Raw genomic sequence first — 15,614 nt, 5'->3', positions numbered from 1 at the left:
CCACAATCTTGAAAATATTTATAAGGCAGAGTTCTTTCTATAGCCAATTTTTTTTTGTACATGTATTGAGGGAGAGGTGCTTTCTACCCCACCAGACCCATACCTGGCAAATCCTCCTAACACTATCAGATTGTAGAAGAGAGGATAAAGGAAAAGAAATGTGTATATATGTGTGTGTGTATCCTGGATGCCAGACCTGTATTATCTCAGAGAGACTCAGGGGGCGGATATCCATTTCCCATTTCTTACTTACCACTTTGTGCTCTGTGATAGCTGGCAATCCCTGGCATTCTAGAATTCTCCCTGTCAAATCCTGAAATAAATCAAAGCTATGAGTTGAGGAACAGATCATCTTTAATTGAGACAAAAGGGTAGTAAACCTGCCACCCTAGGGGATGTCCAGTAGATTTCCCAACCAAAGAGACCCATGAAAAAGTTTTTATAGTTTTAGTAGGAGAGGGGGAGGAGATAGGTGAGGTAGCAAGGCCAGGTCATGAGACCCCAGTGGTTCTTGGCAGTCTGGGAAAGGAAAACCACTTAATTCTGGCTGTTTTGCCCTTCATGCCATGAATCCCAATGAAAGCCAGCAAAGACATCAGGAGCTGAGGTCCAGCTCAAGGTAGGTTTCTGCACCAGGTAAAATCTCTGGGTGGGAGGATTTAGGGTGTGGTTCAGCTCAACCTAAGCCACAGTACATAAGAGTAGGAATTCAAGGACATTACCGAAATTTTAACATTACTAGGTTCATTTAAGGGAATGGCAAGTAATATTACATTTGGCATTAACAATTTCTGTCCTTATATTAAATTTTCTGTCACTGGCAACTGCTTCCCACAAGCTCAGCCAACAGCTTATATCTACTCTCCAGGCATGGATCTCAGGTCTCAAACATGCTGCTCCTGATTACCACAAATTTGGGCCATGCTGCCAGTAAATCAAAAAGCTCAATGATCAAAGTACAGTACTATTTTACTGCATCAAGAGCAGAGTTCCCCTCCTATAACATGTTCTTTCTTTTTGCACTGCCCAAATAAAATGGGAGACCCAGAAGTCCCTTTCTGAGAGCAAAGGATGGAGAAATAGGCAGCCTTGGGAACTGTATACCCACATCCAATTTTCCCTGCTCTGTGGTGTCTCATTAATCTATTTCCTCCATCAGCATTTCTGGAGATCCTTGTCCTTGCACTCTATAGTAGAGAAGCACAACTATAGAAACACTGGAGATTTGTGGCCCTGGGCAAGTCTCTTAATCTCCCTCAGGCTCTGTCTGTTTCTGTCAAACATGGATAATCACAGCACCTACTTCACAGAGTCATTGTGAAGATCAAATTAGATAATATATTCAAAATATTTTCTAAATCTTAAGCTGCTATATAAATGTTAGCTATTATAAGTATTATATTTTTATCAGTACCATCATTAATATTAGTCATATCTCTAGAGGCATTATTTCAATGAGTCAAGTCAAGGAACAGAAATCTATATATGGTTTGGACTCTTAGAATTCTCTCACACTACAGGAAATTTTAATTATGCATGTACACCAACATATAGTATGCTGGATTTCAGTAGATGTGGTTAGAAAAAGCGACACAAAATGGCAAGAGAGACTGACAGCAGGACTTTGCACATAATAGGTACGTAACAGATATTTTAAACTAAATTGAATTAAGGGCTATGTATGTAATAGGAGAAATCAGAGTGATTCTAATATCTATTTCTTACTAGGATAGAGGTTACTAGACTAGACCAGAAAAGAAAAGAAGAAATCCCCCCACCCTGGATTTCTGGACATGTGTCTTCTTAGGAATGCCCCCTGATCCTGTCTGAAGTTCTGCAAGGCTTCTTAAACTTTTCCACTGGTGACCCCTTTTCACATTTTGGCATTGTATGTTGGTGTTGCATGGCCTGAGGGCATTTGAAGTGCAAAGTGCACATGCCTTGTGTTCATAATGAAGGCTACAGTGAAATTGGTGATACAACACAGGCAAACTTTGCCAGAAATACCTCAGCTTCATTACCCATTTTTTTTGAATTAATTTTTGGTCTTGCATGTCTAGAAACCTTTTAGAATTGTCAAATTTTTCAAGATCCACATGGAGTCTCCATTCACAGTTTAAGAAGCATTGTAAATAACTTGATTGCTACTTTCCTGTCTGTGACTTCAAGAGTAGTTGACCAGTAAGATGGACCTGAATGAGCTCCCTAATGCTTCCTCTGAAATTAACTGACTATCTCCCATATTAAATTGTCCTGTTATATGTGACCACTCAGATGTCTGACACCAAAGGACTGCAAGTAAGGCTAAAAGCCTGGAATGACCTAGGTTTCCAGGGCAGGAGGATATCTTTTGCAGAATTAGAACTTGGTGGGGGGAAGAGGGACAGAGAAAGTCAGGATGATAGGGGATGAGTCTGCCTGTTGTCTGAAGGGAGCAGAATGCACAGGTTTCTAAATTTGTATGTGATGTTATTTAGGATAAGAAGATCTATAATCAAGGCAAAAGATATCCAACTTTTTATGACCCCATTTGGGATTTTCTTGACAAAAGTACTGGGATGGTTTGTCATTTCCTTCTCCAGCTCGTTTTACAGATGAGAAAACTGAGGCAAACAGGGTTAAGTGACTTGCTCAGAGTCACACAGCTAGTTAGTGTCTGAGACCAGACTGAACTCTAGAAGATGTCTGTCTGATGTCAAGCCTGGTGCTACATCCTCTGTACCAACCTGACTGCCCTTATTAGTTATTTAGAAATGTCCATATTTACAAGCCTATGCTATTGGTTAATGCAAAATTCTTAATATGCCTTTTGGTCAAAGATCTTAAGGGTTTCATTTTCTGTTCAATATGACAGTAAGCAAAGTAAGTAAAAATTTATATTCTACTCTCAATTCTCTCCCAGAGCTCTATATCTTTCACCTTTGCAGGCAGTGGGATTTAATAGCTCAATTCCACAATTTCACCGCCAGTGAAATTAGTGAGTCTGTCCTCAAGGGGGCATGTCCCTCTCCCAAAATGTGCATGCTTAGATTACCTGCCTGCTCCCTTAGCTGGTTGCATACCATTTTTGATTGTTTAGGCTTATGCGATATGGACAATAAATGAGAGGCTACTTCTTATCTACAAGCCAAAGTCATCTGATAAACTGCAGAGATGAATAATTTATAGGGTGGGAGCACGGTAAGTGGCATTTTACACTTCTTTCCATGTAAAATGTCACATGAATTCCAAAGGGATTAAAGAGTATGGAAGGAGCTGAAGCTTTAAAATCACTGGTAGTGGCAAGGAAAGGAAGAGAGGCTTGTGTAATTCAGTAATTATGATATTACTCAAGAAAGCTTCTGATCCAAATATTGCTCTCTATTGATTAAATGTGAAAGCAAATTATAGCTACTCAAATCAATGCTAAGAAATAATTATTGTACACATGGAAATAGCATCTATGCTGCAAATAGGTTTGGGTTTTCTTCCACTCAATTTCAGTCAATTTACAGTAAATGAATCCTGCAAAGTTGTATTTTTCATCATCTAATCAGGCTGTGAGCCTTCTATTTGAAAAGAAACAAAATTGGTGTTGTATATATTATTATTATGCATCCTATTACATATTTAACATTAGCTCATTGAAACAGAAAATCCAGGGCAAAATGAGCCTCTGATTTCAAAATCTCCATCTTGCCACTAAAGGCTTTTGCCAAAGCTAATTAGAAACAGCAGCATATCAAATTTGAAGATTAATATCTTTGTTTAGCCCATTTAATAATTAATATTCAATTAGCATTTCAAAATAAAAAGTCAGTAAAAACTAGTTTACTAAAAGTCAAAAGGCTGCTTGTTTCTGCTCCTTTTGTATAATCTATGATTATTTTTAAACTTTTTACCTGGTATTGTTATTCAGATGTTTCTTTCATGTCCAACTCTTTGTGACCCCATTTGGGGTTTTCTTGGCAAAAGTACTGGAGTGGTTCGCCATTTCCTTCTCCAGCTCATTATATACATAAGGACACTGAGATAAACAGTGTTAAATGACTTGCCCAGGATCACATAGCCAACAAGTGTATGAGGCCAGGTTTGGACTCAGGAAATTATCTTCCTATTCCAAGCCCAGTGCTCTAAGCACTCCACCATCTAGCTACCCTTATCTAGTATTACCCACTCAGATTTTTTACTGCTCAGTACAGGACTGGACACATATGATTGCTTGACACAGTGCCTGGCAAAGAGTAGTCAATGAACAAATAATTAATCAAGTTCTCACCAAGTGGCAACGACTGAGCTAAGTACTGACAATGCAAGTAGAGGAGGGATAGAAGTAGCCTCTGCCTCGAAGGAGCGTATGTTAAAATGGGAAGGTCAGCATGGAAATAATTGTGTATGGGCTCTTAAGATGTATATGGAGGATGTACAGGTGATCTAAAAAGAGAGAGAGCGAGCATTTAAATGCCTACTATGTGCCAAGTAATGCCAAGCTCTTTGCACATGGTATCTCATTTGATAAAGGGAAAAGCATCATGAACTTGTGGGGAACAAGGAAAGGCCTTTGGCAGAAAATGGAATTGCTCTAAGTCTTGAAGGAAGCTGGGGAAATTAAGAGGGAAAGGTGAGAGAGAAGACCCTTGTAGGCATACAAAACAGTTAATAGTTAATATTTAATTGAATAAAATTCTCAAATTACATTATCTTCTCTGCCTAGTTGCTGTGCGTAGTATGGACAAAAGTTTTACACATGAAACATGCCTAAAAAGCTCTGGATTGGGAATTAGATCTGGGTGACCTGCCATTTTGACCTTGGACTATTCATATAGTCCATCTTTGGGTGTCAGTTTCCTAATCTGAAACATAAGATATTTAGATTTGATGACCTCTAAGATCCCTTCTGCCTCTAATTTGCAATCTGATGATTCCAAGAAAGTGCCAAATGAGCTGTGGAAACAAAACTGACATACTTAGAACGTCTAAGTTTTAATCTTCACGTTTTGAACAATAGGAGTCAATGGATAAGAGAGCTGAGTGTGAGTCACAGTAGTTGAGAAAGGTCTCAAGAAGGGAGTGGGATTTTTAGGTGGGCTTAAAAAAAAGAGGGAAGCGGGGTGGGTAGGTGGTGCAGTGAATAGAGCACTGGCCCTGGAGTCAGGAGGACCTGAGTTCAAATCCGGTCTCAGACACTTAACACTTACCAGCCGTGTGACCTTGGGCAAGTCACTTAACCCCGATTGCCCAGCCTTCCCCCCTCCAAAAAGTGAAAAAAAAGAGGGAAGATTTATAACGTAGAAGACAGAATAGATGACTGAAAATGAGGGGAATAATGAGAACACAAGCATGGAGGTAGAAGTGAAATGTGATGCTGCTAATCTACCTAGAGCAAAAACTGTTTATCAGAGTAGTCCAAATAAGGTTGGATAAAGTGGGGTCTGACTTGATTATAGACATTCATGAAAGTCAGATTGAGGATTTGGTCTTGACATAGAAATCATTAGGGAATCATTGCAGGGTCTTAAGGAGGAAAGTGACATCATTGTAAATCTGGAACAAGAAACATGGAAGAAATGCAGGATTTATGACTTATAGTAATGCTTGTCAGTGATAATCTAAATCCAAAGCATTCAATACCATATTATAAATATTCAGGGTAAAGACTGCATTAGTGCCTACCAGTTAATGAAAAACCTGTGTTGTAGTAGGAAAAGGGCAACTAGGTTGTATGGTAGAGAGAGTGTAAGGCCTGAAGTCAGAAAGACTCATCTTCCTGAGCTCACATCTAGTCTCATACACTTACTAGCTGTGTGACCCCAGGCAAATCACTTAGCCCTGTTTGCCCCAGATTCCTCATCTGTAAAATGAACTGAAGAAGGAAATGGCAAACCACTTTGGCACCTTTGCCAAGAAAACCCCAAATAGGGTCATAAAAAGTTGGACGTGACTGAGAACGACTGAATGACAACCACAACAAAAACAATAAAAAGAGCTTTGATAGCGTAGTTCAAATCCTGACTATACCATTGTGTGATTTGGGGAAATTCATTTAATTTCCATAGGCCTCAGTTTTGTTTTTTTTATAAAATGAAGGATTTGGAAAAGATTATCTCTAAGGTATCTTTCAGTTCTAAATCTATGACTCTGTTTGGATAAAGTAAAATATCATCGTCCCTCTTGTAAACTTTAATTCCGTGAAGGCAAGAAGCCTATCTTTATATGGATTTAGTACACTGCCAAATATCCATTAGGTATTGAATGATGATGAAAAAATGAATGTTGGGGGCAATTCAGCCTTATGATTTTGAAAAAAAAAACAACTAAATTTAGTTTTGTTAATAGCATACTTGGGAAGTAGTTTCTGTTATATTCTGTTAATAGTTTACTATTATTACTATGCATTTTTGAATCTATTTTTTTATGTAGCCTGATTTAGATTGTAAGTACACAGCAAACAGAGGGAGTCTGGGGTTTGATGATATCATTCCCAGCACTTCTTGCACATATGTACCTGCTTTGCTCCTTAACTCAGTTAGCAAAGAGTGCTCAGGAGGCCAGGGACATGGAAATAATACCTCCAATTGATCAGTGAGCTTAATGCTTGTGTCATAATTAAAAGACTGAAATTCTAAGCCAATTTCACAACTGTGTGTCTATGCACATAAAGAGAACAATCTGAAATAACACGGCTGGCTTAAGGTATATCCATGATCACAACTAGCATTACAACCCCCAGTGTAAGATTTACTGATGACTGGTCAGTCACACTCCCTCTTCCTAAATAAAGGATGACATAATTACACTTGATGACAATGGTTTCAGATAGTCTTACCAGTACTAATTACTGGGAGAATGACTTTGGAACAGAATTAGCTCAATATCAGCTTCAAATGTATTGTGGCTTCAGACAGAGGTTTGGAGAAAAGGTTTATTTTATGTTATGATAAATTCCTCTATCCCTAAGGAGATTCCTTGTAAGAATTAATAGATATCTGTGTGCATATGCAAATATTTGTATGTGTGCTTGTGTCTTTATCATATAAAGTATTACTCTATATCGTCAGGAGAGGGAGCTTTTAGACAGTGAAAAAGAACAAAATTTAGATTATTATAAAATCAAGAATAGAATATACTGTTTCAGGTGCACACAAAGAACAAATAAGAAAAGTAAAGTTGAAAAGTGTTCACTTTTTTCTGCATCATACCTAAAAAAAGCCATTCTTTTCTTTCCTTTTCGTTCACTAATTAATTTAACTACAGACAGTTCTTGATTCTTGGAGTAGACAATCCTTGACTTCACTTCAACCACTGAATTCAAACTCTTTCCATTTGACCTTTAAAAAGGTTCCTGACAAACAGGAGAATAGGGAAGTCACCATCTTTCCTCTTTCCCCACTTGCCATCTGTTGGAGGTGACTAATGAGCAGTGAGGTGGAAAAAATGATGGGCAGCAAGAAGGTGGAAAAGCAAGGTAGTCTGGGTAATCTGTCCCTGGATAACCAAAGCTAAATTATATATCATTGACAAAGATAAGGAGGACAAATGTCTAGGTTCAAATACTTTTGCCATTGATGATGATGAAAATAATAATAGAAAAAAAGTTTAAAACGAAAAGAAAAGGCTTCATCTTTCCATCAGTCTTTCTAAGACACACACACACACACTCGCCAAATTATATTGGAAATCATAACTTAAAATATGTATGCATATATACATATATATGTGTGTGTGTATATATTTACGCGTATATATGTGAATGTCTGTGCATATATACACAAACATGCATGTGTGTATGCATATGGAGGCTAGATAGCTAGCTCAGTAGATAGAATGCTGGGCCTGGAGTCAGGAAGACCTGAGTTTAAATCCAGACTCAGAAACTTACTAGCCTCCATAGAAAACTACTGTTTGCTTTGATCTTTTAAAGAAATAGCAAACCAATCCAGTATCTTTGACAAGAAAACCCCACGGACAGATTAAGATTAGAATTAGAGGCAGATAGAGAATGGACATTAAAGCCAAGACATGGTTTAAAATGTCACCTTGGAATGTACTGGCCTAACCTCTCAGTGCTTTAGGCAAATCTCTAAGATGGTAAGTTTCAGAGAAGCTGACAACCTATCTCGGTAGGGGAGTTTCCTAACCTGGAAATTCTTGGTACCAATAAAACCATAGGTCAAGTTTTAAATCCTATACATTTACCACATAATAATAGAATATTCCTCCCAGGATTGTTGTGAGACTCAAATGAAATATTTGTAAAGCTCTTAGCACAATGCCTGCAAGGGCAGTTAGGTGGTGCAGTAGAGAGAGTGCCAGGCCTGGAGTCAGGAAGACTCATCTTCCTGAATTAAACTCTGGCTGGGTGACCTTGGGCAACCCACTTAACCCTGTTTGCCCCAGTTTCTTCACCTGTAAAATGAGATGGAGGAAAATGGGCAAGCAACTCCAGTATCTTTTTGAAGAAAACCCCAAATGGCATCACAAAGTGGAGAATACAACTGACATGACTGAACAACAAATAGCACAGTGCCTGGAATGTAGTAAGTACTATATAAATGTTAGTTGTGTTGATGATGGTGGTGGTGGTGGTGATGATGATGATGATGATGATGATGTAGCACGGTGTGTAATGAAGGAAGATCCTGAACTCAGTAAGTAGAAGAGAGGAGGCAGATGGATGTCGTTCCAAACTATGAAAACAATAGCTGTTCTCGATTGACTGTCAGTCCATTTCTAGACTCTAGAATCATAGAAACAGAAGGGATCTTAGGTGTCATACCATGTTCAAGATGCAGAAACTGAGGCCTAGATGGGGCCAAGAACTTACATAAGGATGCCCACATATGAAAAGTAAGAGTTAGCATTCAAACCCAGATCTTTTGACTCCAAGTCCAGAGTGCCTTTTTCTAATATACCAGCAATGTCAAATACAAATAGAAACAAGAGCCCCCAGTTCACACATACAGATCCCTGTGGACTTCATATTGACATAGTTTTCAATGTAATATTATCTGTTTTTAATTTGTTTTGTTAAACATTTCCCAATTGCATATTCATCTCATTTGAGTCTCCCTTGAGAGTGTTGGGCTGAGTATTTGCACTACACCGTAAGCCCTTCTAACCTTTCTTTCTTTGTTCTGTCACAACCCAGCCACATTACTCATGGTCTACTGCAGGGTGGGGAACTTGCAACCTTGAGGCCACATATGGCCTTCTAGATCCTTGTGTTTGGTCTTTTGACTGAGTCCACGTTTTACAGAACAAATACTTTTTTAAAGAGGATTTGTTCTGTGAAGTTTTGATTCAAATAGCTGCACTTGAGACCCTAGAGGGCCACATGTGGCCTCAAGGTCATAGGGTCCCTACCCCTGCTCTATCACATTGGTGATGAAGGCTAATGGAAGAACTCCTTATTAAGGGGGTTGTAGGTAGGAAGGTGAGGAAAAAGAGGAAAACCTTCTGTTTGATACAATGTGTCAGGTACTCATTTCCTAGTCCAAGTACTGTGGTTGAACAACATAATGTTTATCTATAGACAGAATTTGATCCTAATAATAGATTTTTCTCCTTTACTTTTATCATCTCTTCTCTTTTTTTATGATGACTTATGAATACTTAGTCTTCTATCACAAGTTAAATCTATGTAAGTCTACAGTAAACAATATAGACTCATAGAATTAAAAAGTGAGAAGAAACATCAGAGATCAGTCTGCCTACACCTTACCCAAAGCAGAAATCCTCCCCACACCTCCTCCTTTAACAGTGGTCATTCAATCTTTGCTTGAAGACCTCTAGTGACAAAGAACTCCCTAATGTTATTAGACAATCCATCCCAACTGTGGAAAGGGGGAAAAATGCCTCGACTCTAATTTCAGTTCTGTCCCTGATGGGCTGTGTGACCTGGGCAATTCTCTTGGCCATCTGGGCTTCAATTTCCTAATCTGAAAAATTAGAAGATAGGTTTGTATGATCTCTAAGGTACCCTGTAGCTCAAGAATTATATGATTCTTTTCTTTAAAAAGTCTGCTCTATACAGCTAAAGCCTGTCAGTCAGACAGCATGAACACTGCCAAGGAAACAAAAAAAGTTGCTCAGGATAGATAGCTCCTTATTAAATATACACAGGACATTGGTGAACATGGATAAGTCCAAGCAAACGTATAGCTTTAGCATTATTGATGTTGCTTTAGGCATTAATATAAAGAGAAATCATGTCTGGCAGCCTGCATTATAGGAATTTTCTGGGGTTTTTTCTCTTTTTAATGTAGCCCTCTGATTCTAAAGAAATGAAATATATATTTTTCAAGAAGACGTTCTTTACATATAATTATACTTACTATATACTTGTTTTTACTAGCAACAGGATTTCTTGGGTTTTATGACAGCCCTCTCTTGCTTTATAGAAAGAGCATGCTATAATAGATAAAGTAATGAGCTGTGGACTAAACTCATGTCTTCTCCGTGGGGCTCTTCTCCACCCCCACAAAGCTACTCAAGCATAGCATGCCATTTAATTGAATGCAAAAGGAAGAAAATTGGAGCTCTGCCTTGTGAGGCTCTTCCTTCAAGTACAAAAGAGTTCCACAGGAGAAGTAAAGGTTGTTCCACCTGACTCCAGGGCTGTCTGTAAACCAAGCACACTGGTCTTACTGACTCAGGGATCTGACACCAGAAAACAAGTCACAATATTGGCCATTCATCTGCTTTATCACGAAGTACCAGTGTGAACTCTAGGGGGAATAATCATAGAACCTCACTTTATCATCAATGTAGTAACCAACAAGTATTTATTAGTATCCACTATGTGTCAGGCACTGGAAAAATTCACAATACCTAACTTTGCCATCAATCAATTAATTAATGGGTATTTATTAAGAGTCCATATTGAGTTAGGTCCTGGGATAACAAATAGAAAAATGAAAAAAAAATCCCTTCTTTCAAGGAAATGGAGTAATAATTATACACATGTATTTTTTTAGTCTTTTGATATCCTTTCAAAGGCAGTGCTGATATAGAAGCTAGTTTAATAGGTAGAATGATAGGTAGATAGATAGATAGACAGATAGATAGATTCCCTTTTCCTTGTAACTAAAAAAAAATAAGGACCTCACCTTATCCTTTCAAAATGCCTCCTTTGTATTCTTTGTATAATATATATTATAGTGTTTCAAAAGTCAAAGCTTATAACTACATTAAGACTTTTGGGACACCCTTGGTAAATTATTTCATCTAAGATGCTGAATTTTTGTACTTTGGCACATGAAAAATGTACTAAATAGCCTTCTACTTCATCCTGCTTGTTTTCATAAGTTATGCAGGTGCATACCTCATTCAGATCTCCTTGGACTAGCACCATTGCTTGTGGTTAGGAGGATCATAAAGACCTCTCAGATGGTTATGAGAGGCCTTGGATTGCTGTAGGTGAGCTGTTAAGGATGAGTTGGTTTTTATAGATAGCAATAGGTGGGAGAAAGGTTGAATTGTGTGTTATCTTTTTTTCCAAAACTCACTTATTTACTTGTCTCTAGGATTTCAGAATCATAGGATTATAAAATTTTCAAAGAAGAAAGAATTTCAGTGGCTGTCTAGTCTAACACATACCTGAAAATGGTCCTCTTCCCTTTATATCAGACAAGTGGTCATCCAGTCTTTGCTTGAAGAAATGCTATGAGAGGGAAGCTACTTTAGTCCATTCCACTTTCAGATTACTCTAATGGCTAGGAGTTTTTCCTTACATCATCTACCTCTTTGCAACTATTACCCTATTCTTGCCCTTGAGCCTAAACAGAATAAATCTGATTCTTCTTCCAGGTGACAGCTCTTAAAATTTTCAGAGACAGCTAGCATGTTCTCCCTAAAATTCTTTTCTATAGGCTAAATATTCCTAGTTCTTCCAAACAACCCTCAAAAAGCATGACTTGTGGCCATTTATACACTTGTCCCCCTCCAGATGCTATGCAGATCATTAATGTCAATCCTAAAATGTGGTTCCCAGAAATGAACACAATACTTCCTCCAGATTTGGTTTGACAAGGGCACAGTGCAATAGCACCACCAACTCACTATTCCTGGAAGTTATGCTTCTCTTAGCGCAGCCAAAGATTGCATTAGCTTTTTTTGTCTCCCATATCATACAATTGACTCTTATTGAGTTTGCCATCCATCAAATCGCCAAGCCTCCCATCTTCACTTTCAGAGGAATAGCAGCACTGTCTAGCCAAGACTCCCACCCCCACCATCTTATACTTGTAAAGTTGATTTTCTGAACCCAACTTTACATTTATCCCAATTGAATTTCATCTTAACCAGATTTGATCCAATGTTCAAATTCTTTTGAATCCTGACTCACTCTTCTGGTGTTTTAGCTACCCCTCTCAGCTATATGTTATCTGAAAATTTGATAAGTATGCTGTCTATATCTGTATCAAACTCATTGATTAAAATGAAAAAGACAAATATCATGTGTGGTCAATGAAAGTGGGCAGAATGGCTAAGAAAGGAACTGAGAACTAAGATCCCTAAAGTTAAAAATCTTTGGCAGTTGTTTAAAGTTATACTATCTCCAGTAGCAAAGAAGGTCACTTGTATTCATGATACAATGAGTCATTTTGTAGAATCATATTTGCAAGATATTTTTGTAGTTACCCCAGCTGACATGAGAAGCATATGAGTTATTTTTGAGTAAAAGGACTAATATGTTTTGGACATTACCTCATGGGGTCATGTCAAGAGAACGTGACCTTCTTCCCTTTCTGGAGTGTCACAGTGCATGTACAGTATGCGTTTTTCCTGGTATCTTGTTTTTTAGGCAATAACTTTATATGGAAACAAAACCAACTTCTAAGTCAAACTTTGTGAGTGGCTTCAGGATACTATGTGTATTGAATTAAGTTATAACCTTGGAATAGATACAGCTTTTTGGAAGGAAAAGTAACACTTTTAAGCTGTTTGGGTGCAATTTAGCACCTCCATGCACCAAATGGCTTTCATTGCCTTTTCCAAAAATGCTTTAGTCAAACCAGGATGTAGTATATGCCAGAGAAGAATCTGGCCTGATAAATACCTACAGAATGATCCCATGCTCAAGTGCTCCCAATGACTACCATTCATCTCCAGAAATCTGTCAAGTTTTTTTCTTTTAGCTTTTGTTTCTTTCTTTAAAACTTTCACAAACTAGTTCTAAAGCTCTATATTTCACTTCTTTAGATTTCACTATATTTCATACACCTAATCTTGCCTCCAACCAAGCAGACTAACTCATAGTCAGAGCTTGAAATGAATTTAGCATGCTTGCCTTTTTCTTAAATTTCCATTGTAGTTGGTTTAAATTTTCTTTGGGGGAAGGGGAGGAGAATATAGAGGGTGTATGAAATAGAAGAGTCTTTTGATAGTCTAATCCTTGTGTCTTTTCATCTTGGTAATAGAGAACAAAGCAAGAGGAAGTATTTATTAATACCAGCTATTTCAAGAGGAATTGAATTAGCCACCATTTCATAGGTGTGTGTATTTGACTAATAACTTCACCAGAAAATGCGTCTTGAGACATTTGTGTCTGTATTATTAAGCGATATTGTCCTTAAAGACCCAGTTTGCTTTTATGAAAATCACTTCAAGGCAACTTACATCCTTGTCTGATCTCTAACATATCTTAAGGAGAGAGGAAATATTTTTGGTCCTTTAAACAAAAAAAAAGAATGGTTTGAAATATAATGTTTGCCTTCTGTGGATAAGTGGACAGTTGAAAGTTTCTCTGTGTAAACATTTCTAAAACTTATCTTCAATTCTAAGGTCAAGAGCCAACCTGGCCTACTTCTGGTTTCAAGCACACAACATTCCAGGTCCCCTCTCCTATCTCAGTGCCTTTACAAAGACTACTCCCCATTCCATCTCTGCAAAGATTCCTTTTCTTGTAAGTGTTAGCTTCTTTTGAGATTCAGCTCTAATGCTATTTCCTACAGGAGACCTTTCCCAGTTGGTTAAAGTGCTAGCAACTGCACCTCCCTCAAAAAATTACTTTGTATTAAATATTTACTCATCTCTGTACGTGTTGTTTCTTACCCAGCAGAATGTGAGTACCTTGAGAGCAGGGACTGTTTCTGTTTGGGACTTAGTGTCCTCGGTGCATAGAACAATATCTGGCATACAGTAGAAGCTTAACAAATGCTTGTTGAATCAAATTAAATTGCATGGACCTCGTTTACTAATCATATCACAAATCCTTTTACATAAAAGAAACTTTTCACTATCATCTCTTTATATTCGACTGAAAATATATCTTCCCTTTCTATACTGGCTCTTGACTAAACGATTTCTATATTGTCCCTATAAGTAAGCCCTAACTTTCAAATGAGGCAGCTAGATGCTTCAGTGGATAGAGTACTGGGCCTGCATTCAGTAAGAACTGAATTCAAATCTGGATTCAGACCCTTAATAGCTGTGTGACCCTGGGCAAGTCATTTAACTTCTATTTGCCATAATCCACTAGAGAAGGAAATGGTAAAGCACTCTAGCATCAACTCCATATAGGGTCACAAAGAGTTGGCCACAACTGAACAACAACTACTTATAAACAGGCTGTGATCTAAAATTGAGTTGGTTGCTTGAAATTTGGAATATGGTTTATTTGAGAAACCATGTTGTAATGATGATTAAGTTTCCAGGCAATCCACAAAAGACAATTCAATCTATTGTCCTCTTGTTTCAGGCCCCAGAAGGGCCTGAGACAGATAAGTTCTAGAAACTGGCTGTCTCTCTACATGCCACAGTCAGGATTATAGGCATTCTTCACCATCTTGTTTTGTCCCATAAGGATAATTAGCTTCACCTCTTTTGAATGGGTATAAATCTTGTCTAAGGATCTGCACTATCCTGGGATTTGATGCAACCTGATTAAAGTCATTCACAGGCATAAACTTTAGCATCTATTATAACTAATAATATAATCACATATAATAATCATCATTATAATTAATGATATATTTATATAGTGTCTACTATATGCAAGGCACTGTGCTTAGTGTTTTACAAAACACTGTCTCATTTGATTCTCCCAACAACCTGAGAGATAGGTGTTATTTTATAGATGAGGAAAATGAAGCAAACAGAGGTTTAAGGATCTAAGGCTGAATTTGAGCTTGTCTTCTTTACTCTAGGACAGTGCTGTATCCACTGCACCAGATAACTGTGTATAATTCCTATAAGGAAAAAGAGTGGTAGAACAAGGTTATCTGAATTTATATCTTTTAAGGACTTGCATCATTTTGATGTATGTATTTAAGAAAATATTAACAATACAACTAAATAAGCAAGAAGTTTTTTGTTAAATAGTTTTAATACTAGTGCTTGAGGTAAAATAGGCATAATTAGGGAAGAATTTCAATTTAATTCAGTTCAGTAACCATTTGTTAAGAACCCACTATGTACTAGGCCCAGTGCCAAGCATGGGGATATGAATGAGCGAGATAAGACAGTCCCTGCTCTCAGAGGAGTTTATAATCTAATAAGGGAAGAGAAAACAAAAGGAAGTTGGAAAGGGGGAGGGGAACACTTGGGTGTATGGAGTGGGGTGTTTAGGTATTCAGAGAATGTTAGTACCAACTCTTATCTATGGCTACAAGTAGCAGCTACACCCCAGTAAA

At 37.8% G+C, this 15,614-nt stretch overlaps 1 long non-coding RNA gene across 1 annotated transcript in view; it reads right to left on the bottom strand.

The window, feature by feature from the left end:
- LOC138170009 (uncharacterized) overlaps positions 1–12,327 on the bottom strand; it is a 34,738-nt gene extending 22,411 nt beyond the window's left edge. The window contains exons 1-2 of the long non-coding RNA XR_011170507.1: positions 11,578–12,327; positions 254–313 (exon numbers count right to left, since the gene is read on the bottom strand). This is a non-coding gene — a long non-coding RNA (uncharacterized lncRNA). The remainder of the gene's footprint in view (positions 1–253; positions 314–11,577) is intronic.
- Positions 12,328–15,614: the final 3,287 nt, after the last annotated feature.

The sequence above is a fragment of the Petaurus breviceps genome, unplaced genomic scaffold (assembly GCF_028583685.1).
Source record: "Petaurus breviceps papuanus isolate PSGF00001 unplaced genomic scaffold, PetGlider_PUasm1.0 38, whole genome shotgun sequence".
Taxonomy (NCBI): domain Eukaryota; kingdom Metazoa; phylum Chordata; class Mammalia; order Diprotodontia; family Petauridae; genus Petaurus; species Petaurus breviceps.
Note: the sequence above shows the minus strand (reverse complement) of the source record. Positions and strands in the feature narration are given on the sequence as shown.